General features: G+C 57.2%; 2 non-coding genes across 2 annotated transcripts; both read left to right on the plus strand.

The window, feature by feature from the left end:
• The first annotated feature begins 7,103 nt into the window (after positions 1-7,103).
• LOC138366581 (small subunit ribosomal RNA) lies at positions 7,104-8,975 on the plus strand. Its single transcript, XR_011229163.1, has one exon. It is a non-coding gene; the product is annotated as a small subunit ribosomal RNA (ribosomal RNA).
• Positions 8,976-9,622: 647 nt separating this feature from the next.
• LOC138366579 (5.8S ribosomal RNA) lies at positions 9,623-9,784 on the plus strand. The gene has a single exon (XR_011229162.1). It is a non-coding gene; the product is annotated as a 5.8S ribosomal RNA (ribosomal RNA).
• Positions 9,785-10,000: the final 216 nt, after the last annotated feature.

Consider the following 10,000-nt stretch of genomic DNA (forward strand, 5'->3'; position numbering starts at 1 on the left):
GAGACGACCTCACTGTGGCTCGGTGAAACCGTCGAGTAGATCTTTCAGGTGGCTGAGGGCAGGAAGGAAAAGCAGAGACGAGGACTTGGGGGGGTAGGGGGTGGGGTTGGGCTCTGGATGGGTGAGGGGAGGGGGGGTGTTAAGGTGGGTCGCCGAAAACGGAGATTCGACCTCAAACGGCGGGCTAGGATCCGTCCCTGATCCGACACAGAGACAGAACGGAGAGACGACCCACTGTGGCAGGGTGAGGCGTCGAGAGAGTCCTGTGAGGCGGCTGAGGACAGGGAGGAAACGGAGAGACGACCCACCGAGGGCTCGGTGCGTCGTCGAGAGAGTGCTGTGAGGCGGCTGAGGACAGGGAGGAAACGGAGAGACGACCCACTGAGGGCTGGGTGCGTCGTCGAGAGAGTGCTGTGAGGCGGCTGGGGACAGGGAGGAAATTCAGAGACGACCTCACTGTGGCTCGGTGAAACCGTCGAGTAGATCTTTCAGGTGGCTGAGGGCAGGAAGGAAAAGCAGAGACGAGGACTTGGGGGGGTAGGGGGTGGGGTTGGGCTCTGGATGGGTGAGGGGAGGGGGGGTGTTAAGGTGGGTCGCCGAAAACGGAGATTCGACCTCAAACGGCGGGCTAGGATCCGTCCCTGATCCGACACAGAGACAGAACGGAGAGACGACCCACTGTGGCAGGGTGAGGCGTCGAGAGAGTCCTGTGAGGCGGCTGAGGACAGGGAGGAAACGGAGAGACGACCCACTGAGGGCTGGGTGCGTCGTCGAGAGAGTGCTGTGAGGCGGCTGGGGACAGGGAGGAAATTCAGAGACGACCTCACTGTGGCTCGGTGAAACCGTCGAGTAGATCTTTCAGGTGGCTGAGGGCAGGAAGGAAAAGCAGAGACGAGGACTTGGGGGGGTAGGGGGTGGGGTTGGGCTCTGGATGGGTGAGGGGAGGGGGGGTGTTAAGGTGGGTCGCCGAAAACGGAGATTCGACCTCAAACGGCGGGCTAGGATCCGTCCCTGATCCGACACAGAGACAGAACGGAGAGACGACCCACTGTGGCAGGGTGAGGCGTCGAGAGAGTCCTGTGAGGCGGCTGAGGACAGGGAGGAAACGGAGAGACGACCCACCGAGGGCTCGGTGCGTCGTCGAGAGAGTGCTGTGAGGCGGCTGAGGACAGGGAGGAAACGGAGAGACGACCCACTGAGGGCTGGGTGCGTCGTCGAGAGAGTGCTGTGAGGCGGCTGGGGACAGGGAGGAAATTCAGAGACGACCTCACTGTGGCTCGGTGAAACCGTCGAGTAGATCTTTCAGGTGGCTGAGGGCAGGAAGGAAAAGCAGAGACGAGGACTTGGGGGGGTAGGGGGTGGGGTTGGGCTCTGGATGGGTGAGGGGAGGGGGGGTGTTAAGGTGGGTCGCCGAAAACGGAGATTCGACCTCAAACGGCGGGCTAGGATCCGTCCCTGATCCGACACAGAGACAGAACGGAGAGACGACCCACTGTGGCAGGGTGAGGCGTCGAGAGAGTCCTGTGAGGCGGCTGAGGACAGGGAGGAAACGGAGAGACGACCCACTGAGGGCTGGGTGCGTCGTCGAGAGAGTGCTGTGAGGCGGCTGGGGACAGGGAGGAAATTCAGAGACGACCTCACTGTGGCTCGGTGAAACCGTCGAGTAGATCTTTCAGGTGGCTGAGGGCAGGAAGGAAAAGCAGAGACGAGGACTTGGGGGGGTAGGGGGTGGGGTTGGGCTCTGGATGGGTGAGGGGAGGGGGGGTGTTAAGGTGGGTCGCCGAAAACGGAGATTCGACCTCAAACGGCGGGCTAGGATCCGTCCCTGATCCGACACAGAGACAGAACGGAGAGACGACCCACTGTGGCAGGGTGAGGCGTCGAGAGAGTCCTGTGAGGCGGCTGAGGACAGGGAGGAAACGGAGAGACGACCCACCGAGGGCTCGGTGCGTCGTCGAGAGAGTGCTGTGAGGCGGCTGAGGACAGGGAGGAAACGGAGAGACGACCCACTGAGGGCTGGGTGCGTCGTCGAGAGAGTGCTGTGAGGCGGCTGGGGACAGGGAGGAAATTCAGAGACGACCTCACTGTGGCTCGGTGAAACCGTCGAGTAGATCTTTCAGGTGGCTGAGGGCAGGAAGGAAAAGCAGAGACGAGGACTTGGGGGGGTAGGGGGTGGGGTTGGGCTCTGGATGGGTGAGGGGAGGGGGGGTGTTAAGGTGGGTCGCCGAAAACGGAGATTCGACCTCAAACGGCGGGCTAGGATCCGTCCCTGATCCGACACAGAGACAGAACGGAGAGACGACCCACTGTGGTAGGGTGAGGCGTCGAGAGAGTCCTGTGAGGCGGCTGAGGACAGGGAGGAAACGGAGAGACGACCCACCGAGGGCTCGGTGCGTCGTCGAGAGAGTGCTGTGAGGCGGCTGAGGACAGGGAGGAAACGGAGAGACGACCCACTGAGGGCTGGGTGCGTCGTCGAGAGAGTGCTGTGAGGCGGCTGGGGACAGGGAGGAAATTCAGAGACGACCTCACTGTGGCTCGGTGAAACCGTCGAGTAGATCTTTCAGGTGGCTGAGGGCAGGAAGGAAAAGCAGAGACGAGGACTTGGGGGGGTAGGGGGTGGGGTTGGGCTCTGGATGGGTGAGGGGAGGGGGGGTGTTAAGGTGGGTCGCCGAAAACGGAGATTCGACCTCAAACGGCGGGCTAGGATCCGTCCCTGATCCGACACAGAGACAGAACGGAGAGACGACCCACTGTGGCAGGGTGAGGCGTCGAGAGAGTCCTGTGAGGCGGCTGAGGACAGGGAGGAAACGGAGAGACGACCCACCGAGGGCTCGGTGCGTCGTCGAGAGAGTGCTGTGAGGCGGCTGAGGACAGGGAGGAAACGGAGAGACGACCCACTGAGGGCTGGGTGCGTCGTCGAGAGAGTGCTGTGAGGCGGCTGGGGACAGGGAGGAAATTCAGAGACGACCTCACTGTGGCTCGGTGAAACCGTCGAGTAGATCTTTCAGGTGGCTGAGGGCAGGAAGGAAAAGCAGAGACGAGGACTTGGGGGGGTAGGGGGTGGGGTTGGGCTCTGGATGGGTGAGGAAAGGGGGGGTGTTAAGGTGGGTCGCCGAAAACGGAGATTCGAACTCAAAAGGCGGGCTAGGATCCGTCCATGGTGTGGCACCAAGAGAGAATGGCGAGACGACCCACTGTGGCTCGGTGTGGCGTCGAGAGAGTCCTGTCAGGCGGCTGAGGGCAGGGAGGAAACCGGAGATGGGGGGGAGGGAGGTGCAAACCTGGACTGTTAGGCGAGCGGCTTACTCCCGCCGTTTACCCGCTGGACCTCGTCCAGTCTCCGGCAATGCTCCGGCACAGAGAATGCCTGGCCTGGCGTGACGGCCTGCTCCTGCCCGGTGTGTGGCGGTCGCGCCAGCAGTGTTTCTCGTGTAGCATGCGAGCGTTGCCGGTGTCGTCGGGAGCCGGGATATGTTCTCGAACAAAGTTACCTGAGCGAGTGTGCCTTTCTCCCTGTCGTCAGCTCGGGTCTGGTCGAATTGGGCCGGTGGCGCCGAAGAAGTTACCACCGGAGACCAGGGTCCAGTGGCTAGAGCCGGGCCCAACGGCTATTGCCGAGTACCTTCCTCCGATGCAGGAAGAAGGTGTGTTCAGTCCCGCGGAAATCGTACGGCGGGTGCCGAATTTACCAGTGGCCAGCCGGGTCCAGGAGCTAGAGCCGGATTTGTCGGCTACTGCCGGGTAACCTACTTTGGATGCGGGTGCTGGCGTGGTCGGCCCCGCGGAAATCGGACGGCAGGCGCCGAAGATACCAGCGGCGAGCCGGGTCCCGGAGCTAGAGCCGAGCCCATCGGCTATTGTTGAGTAGCCGTCTTTGCCGGCAGAGCTGGCGTTTTCAGTCTCGTCGAAATCAGACGGCGGGCGCCGAAGTTAACAGCGGCTAGCCGGGCCCCAGAGCTAGAGCCGGACCCAGGGACTAAAGCCCAGCGGTGTGCTTCCGGTTGGGCGTTTGCGTTTTCAGTCTCGCGGAAATCGGACGGAGGGCGCCGAAGTTACGTTTTGCCAGCCGGGTCCAGTAGCTAGAGCCGGGCCCGGGGACTAGAGTCCCGCGTCGGCCTCCGACCCGAGTGCTTCTGTTTTCAATCTCGTCCAAATCGGACGAGGGGTACGGAAACGGCACAACTTAACCCGGGTCCAGGGGCTAGAGCCGGGCCCGGCGACTAGAGTCCCGCGTCGGCCTTCGGCCCAAGTGCTTCCGTTTTCAATCTCGTCCAAATCGGATGGAGGGTACCGAAACGGCGAAACGTAACCCTGACTCCCTTGCAAGTGCCTGGTCCGGTAACCCTATTGTCCTTCAAGGCTCTCAGACCTGAAAGGAATTGGGAGGCAAGTTCGGCATTCTGGCCGAAATCGAGCGCCGGAGTGTACCTTTTTCCAGAACTGGGACATGGTACATCAGGGGTTTTCGTGCTTAGACCACAGCACAGCGAGAGCTGGGCGACCATTTGAGCTCAATTTGCACGAAGTGACGACATCACCTTGACCCATTCGATATATATAGGGGAGACCTGGTGTCTGTGGCACCTTTCTCGTGGGTAACCTGCTGTCTTAGGGGACCATGCGAGGGAGACTACTGACAACTACCTGCGTCTTGGCGACATTCTAAGTCTCGTTGTTGCCAGAGGGAAGGAGCAAATGTTTTCCATTGTTTTGGTGCGTTGGCTACTTTCCCTTCCCCCATTCCACGGTGTTGGTTCTCGGTTCCGGTGCGGTAGCGAACTGTTTGCCGCAGACGTTTACCGGAGTAAATGGGGAACCAGCCTTTTACCTGTCGCGGGGTACATATGCCGAGGTATTTGGAGTCCGGTGTGTGAGTGACCGACCATTGCGTTCTGTTAGACATACGTAACATTAGGCGAAGGCGGCCCTCCTTGCACATGTCGTGTGGTTCCAGAGCCAGGCATCTCGGGTCCGGTGTGCGCGTGCGACCGATCTTGTTCATGTGTTAGACATACGTAACAGTGGGCGAAGACGGTCGGCGAAACTCGCGCATGTCGTGTGGTCCGAGATGGCCTTCCATGCACATTAGATATAGCTATATAAAGGGGGAGACGCGGTGGCTGGCTGACAACTACCGGCGTCTTGGCGACATTGTGTCTCGTTGTCGCCAGAGAGAAGGAGCAAATGTATTCCATTGTTTTGGTACGTGGGCTCCTTTCTCTTCCCCCACTGTTAGGGTGCTGGTTCTCGGTTCCGGTGCGGTAGCGAACTGTTTGCCGCAGACGTATACCGGAGTAATTGGGGAACCAGACGGTGTTTTGCCTGTCGCGGGATTGGATCACAGGTTCTGGGTTCCGGTGCGGTTGCGAACTGCTTCTCGTTCACCGGCGCCAATGGGGAACCTGCCTGTCTGTCGCGGGGCAAATGCCACATAGGCTGAGGTATTTGGAGTCCGGTGTGTGAGTGACCGACCATTGCGTTCTGTTAGACATACGTAACATTAGGCGAAGGCGGCCCTCCTTGCACATGTCGTGTGGTTCCAGAGCCAGGCATCTCGGGTCCGGTGTGCGCGTGCGACCGATCTTGTTCATGTGTTAGACATACGTAACAGTGGGCGAAGACGGTCGGCGAAACTCGCGCATGTCGTGTGGTCCGAGATGGCCTTCCATGGACGTTAGATATAGCTATATAAAGGGGGAGACTCGGTGGCTGGCTGAACCTACTACCGGCGTCTTGGCGACATTGTGTCTCGTTGTCGCCAGAGAGAAGGAGCAAATGTATTCCATTGTTTTGGTGCGTGGGCTCCTTTCTCTTCCCCCACTGTTAGGGTGCTGGTTCTCGGTTCCGGTGCGGTAGCGAACTGTTTGCCGCAGACGTATACCGGAGTAATTGGGGAACCAGACGGTGTTTTGCCTGTCGCGGGATTGGATCACAGGTTCTGGGTTCCGGTGCGGTTGCGAACTGCTTCTCGTTCACCGGCGCCAATGGGGAACCTGCCTGTCTGTCGCGGGGCAAATGCCACATAGGCTGAGGTATTTGGAGTCCGGTGTGTGAGCGACCGACCATTGCGTCTTGTTAGACATACGTAACTTGCAGGCGAAGGCGGCCCTCCTCGCACATGTCGTGTGGTTCCAGAGCCCAGGCACCTCGGGGTCCGGTGTGCGCGTGCGACCGATCTTGTTCATGTGTTAGACATACGTAACAGTGGGCGAAGACGGTCGGCGAAACTCGCGCATGTCGTGTGGCTCGAGAATTGCCTTCAATTCCTCCCTGGAGTGAGTAGTTTGTTTCGGCAGCAGCTCTCTCTCCACACAACCCCCCATCATCCTCCTTCCCGCAAGAGCATGATCCCGATGCTCGATGCAAACTGAGAACTGTCACTGCACACGCTGCGGCATCTCGGGTCCGGTGCGCGAGGCGAACTTGCATTCTGCTAGACATACGTAGCATTAGGCGAGAGCGCCCGTAATCGCGCACGTCGTGAGGCTCGAGAGGCCTTCAAAGCAGCGCCTCTGTATTGTGTCACGACGATTCCTTCCGATCTCCGTGCGATCACTTCTCCAGCCTACGACTGCACATCGAGTCAGCTATCGATCGGTCTGTGTGCATGGGAACAGAGCACCAACCTTCTTCCATGTCATGGGAAGGCTGAACAAAAACACTGTGGCGTCGCCTCTCTCCACCAACGAGGAGGCGACAAACCACACGGCACCTCGGATGCATTTCCGACGGTTCCTTTCATATAAAAGGGGTGACGCCGAGGAAAATAAGACTCGCGTCCCTACCAAAACGAAAAAGACCACCACCACCTACTCACTTACTACTGCTCCTCCTCCTGTTTTTCCAGCTTGCCGTGTTGAATGACGACAATGACGAGCAGGAGTAATCTCGGCGGGGTAGTTATGATCGTTCGTCCACGCGGAGTAACTGCTCTCCTCCGCCTCTGTTCGTCTAACGTATCGACATAACGCCATACTGTCGGGCTGCTAGAGAGTCCATAGTGAGATTTAACTTGCAAAGCAGGATTAAAACGCAAAACCGAGGGGAGCGAGGGGTGTGTGTGTGTGTGTCTTGTGTACTATATATCAGTAGTACTGTTGAGCTACCTGGTTGATCCTGCCAGTAGTCATATGCTTGTCTCAAAGATTAAGCCATGCATGTGTAAGTACAAGCCGAGTTAAGGCGAAACCGCGAATGGCTCATTAAATCAGCTATGTTTCATTGGATCTGTAAACCCACTTACTTGGATAACTGTGGTAATTCTAGAGCTAATACATGCATCACGTCTCTGACCGCAAGGGAAGAGCGCTTTTATTAGTTCAAAACTGGTCGGGCCTCGGTCCGTTAACCCACCCGTGGTGAATCTGAATAACTTTTTGCTGAGCGCACGGTCTCCGCACCGGCGCCGCATCCTTCAAGTGTCTGCCTTATCAGCTTTCGATTGTAGGTTATGCGCCTACAATGGCTATAACGGGTAACGGGGAATCAGGGTTCGATTCCGGAGAGGGAGCCTGAGAAACGGCTACCACATCTAAGGAAGGCAGCAGGCACGCAAATTACCCACTCCCGGCACGGGGAGGTAGTGACGAAAAATAACGATGCGAGACTCATCCGAGGCCTCGCAATCGGAATGAGTACACTTTAAATCCTTTAACGAGGATCTATTGGAGGGCAAGTCTGGTGCCAGCAGCCGCGGTAATTCCAGCTCCAATAGCGTATATTAAAGTTGTTGCGGTTAAAAAGCTCGTAGTTGGATCTCAGTTCCGGACTGACGGTACACCGCCTGGTGCTTACTGTCACGCTCCGAACAGCTAACTAGCCCCGCCGGCTCGCACGGGGTGCTCTTCATCGAGTGTCCCGAGTGGCCGGCACGTTTACTTTGAAAAAATTAGAGTGCTCAGAGCAGGCTACTTTAATGGCCTGAATGTCTATGCATGGAATAATGGAATAGGACCTCGGTTCTATTTTGTTGGTTTTCGGAACCTGAGGTAATGACTAATAGGAACAGGCGGGGGCATTCGTACTGCGACGCTAGAGGTGAAATTCTTGGACCGTCGCAAGACGAACTACTGCGAAAGCATTTGCCAAGGATGTTTTCATTAATCAAGAACGAAAGTTAGAGGTTCGAAGGCGATCAGATACCGCCCTAGTTCTAACCATAAACGATGCCAACTAGCGATCCGCCGGCGTTATTCCCATGACCCGGCGGGCAGCTTCCGGGAAACCAAAGTCTTTGGGTTCCGGGGGAAGTATGGTTGCAAAGCTGAAACTTAAAGGAATTGACGGAAGGGCACCACCAGGAGTGGAGCCTGCGGCTTAATTTGACTCAACACGGGGAACCTCACCAGGCCCAGACACCGGAAGGATTGACAGATTGAGAGCTCTTTCTCGATTCGGTGGGTGGTGGTGCATGGCCGTTCTTAGTTGGTGGAGCGATTTGTCTGGTTAATTCCGATAACGAACGAGACTCTGGCCTATTAACTAGTCGACGGATCTCCAGCAATTGGTGTCCAGTTCGCAACTTCTTCTTAGAGGGATTAGCGGCAATTCTAGCCGCACGAGATTGAGCAATAACAGGTCTGTGATGCCCTTAGATGTTCTGGGCCGCACGCGCGCTACACTGAAGAGATCAACGTGTTCTCCCCCTCCGAGAGGAGCGGGTAACCCGTTCAATCCCCTTCATGATAGGGATTGGGGCTTGCAATTGTTTCCCATGAACGAGGAATTCCCAGTAAGTGCAAGTCATCAGCTTGCGCTGATTACGTCCCTGCCCTTTGTACACACCGCCCGTCGCTACTACCGATTGAATGATTTAGTGAGGCCTTCGGACTGGCGCTCTTGGATGTTCTACCCCTCGCGTCTCGGCGCAAGGGGTTCTCGCCTCGAGCTGACGGAAAGATGTCCAAACTTGATCATTTAGAGGAAGTAAAAGTCGTAACAAGGTTTCCGTAGGTGAACCTGCGGAAGGATCATTACAGTTTGTGACGCGAGAGCTGCAACCATCGGCTCGTCGTCGTCGTTCGAGTATTCTTCAATGCGAAGAAGGCAAGGGTAGCCTTGGGAGCCGCACCCAATTGCCGTGGGAAAGGAGAAAGCGGATAAACGGCGGGGAGATCAACACCCACTGTGAGACAATAACAGGTCTGTGATGTCGGACTGACATGACATGTCAGTCAGTCCGACCGGCGCAGGTCACAGTCCTAGCGCCGTATACTGCTTTAGAGTCATCTGTTGGGGCTCGCGACACCCGTCACCGACATCTTTCTTCCTTGTCCCCGGTCGCTCAGTGGCTTCCGGCACCCACACCATAGAGAGAAAGCAGCAGGCGAAGACGCTACTGCTCCTCTCGTTGACAGGGCCGGCGCCTGCTACTCTGGCGGCGTCTAGTGCTGGGTTTTCCTTGACACGCTTCCCAGTGGGCCCCTCCCTCCCCGCCTTCACTCTACTGTAAACGTAAATGTACGTGTGCGGCAGAGGAGGAAAAAGGGGAGAGAGAAAAAAAGCATTTTATGTGTCTTCTAACCAAAGTCGGGCTCTTACCAGCCCTATCAAACCCCCCATACATTACGTCCTCCTATGATGGAGTGATAGACGGCCGACAGGCCTTAATAAAAACATATACAACTCTTAACGGTGGATCACTTGGCTCGTGGGTCGATGAAGACCGCAGCTAACTGCGTGTCGGTATGTGAATCGCAAGAATACCAGATACATCGACAAGTCGAACGCACATTGCGGCGGCAGTCCTGATATGTGTACTGTCGCCACTCCTGCGCGAGGGTCGGAATAACATCCATCGGGCGAGTAGCTGTTGCGGCCTCCATATTCTGCTCTTTGGCAGGCTCAACGATGCGCTTTGGCCTGCTCTGGGGAACGACGCCCGCCACTGCCCCCCGAATGAGAAGGCAGGAGGCAAACCGGGAGTCCCCCTAATATTTGACAAACGAGCCCCTAGCACACCTCATCATGCTGTGAAAGAAAGACGCTTTTCGTCCTATTT

This window comes from Procambarus clarkii, chromosome 19 (assembly GCF_040958095.1).
Source record: "Procambarus clarkii isolate CNS0578487 chromosome 19, FALCON_Pclarkii_2.0, whole genome shotgun sequence".
Classification (NCBI taxonomy): domain Eukaryota; kingdom Metazoa; phylum Arthropoda; class Malacostraca; order Decapoda; family Cambaridae; genus Procambarus; species Procambarus clarkii.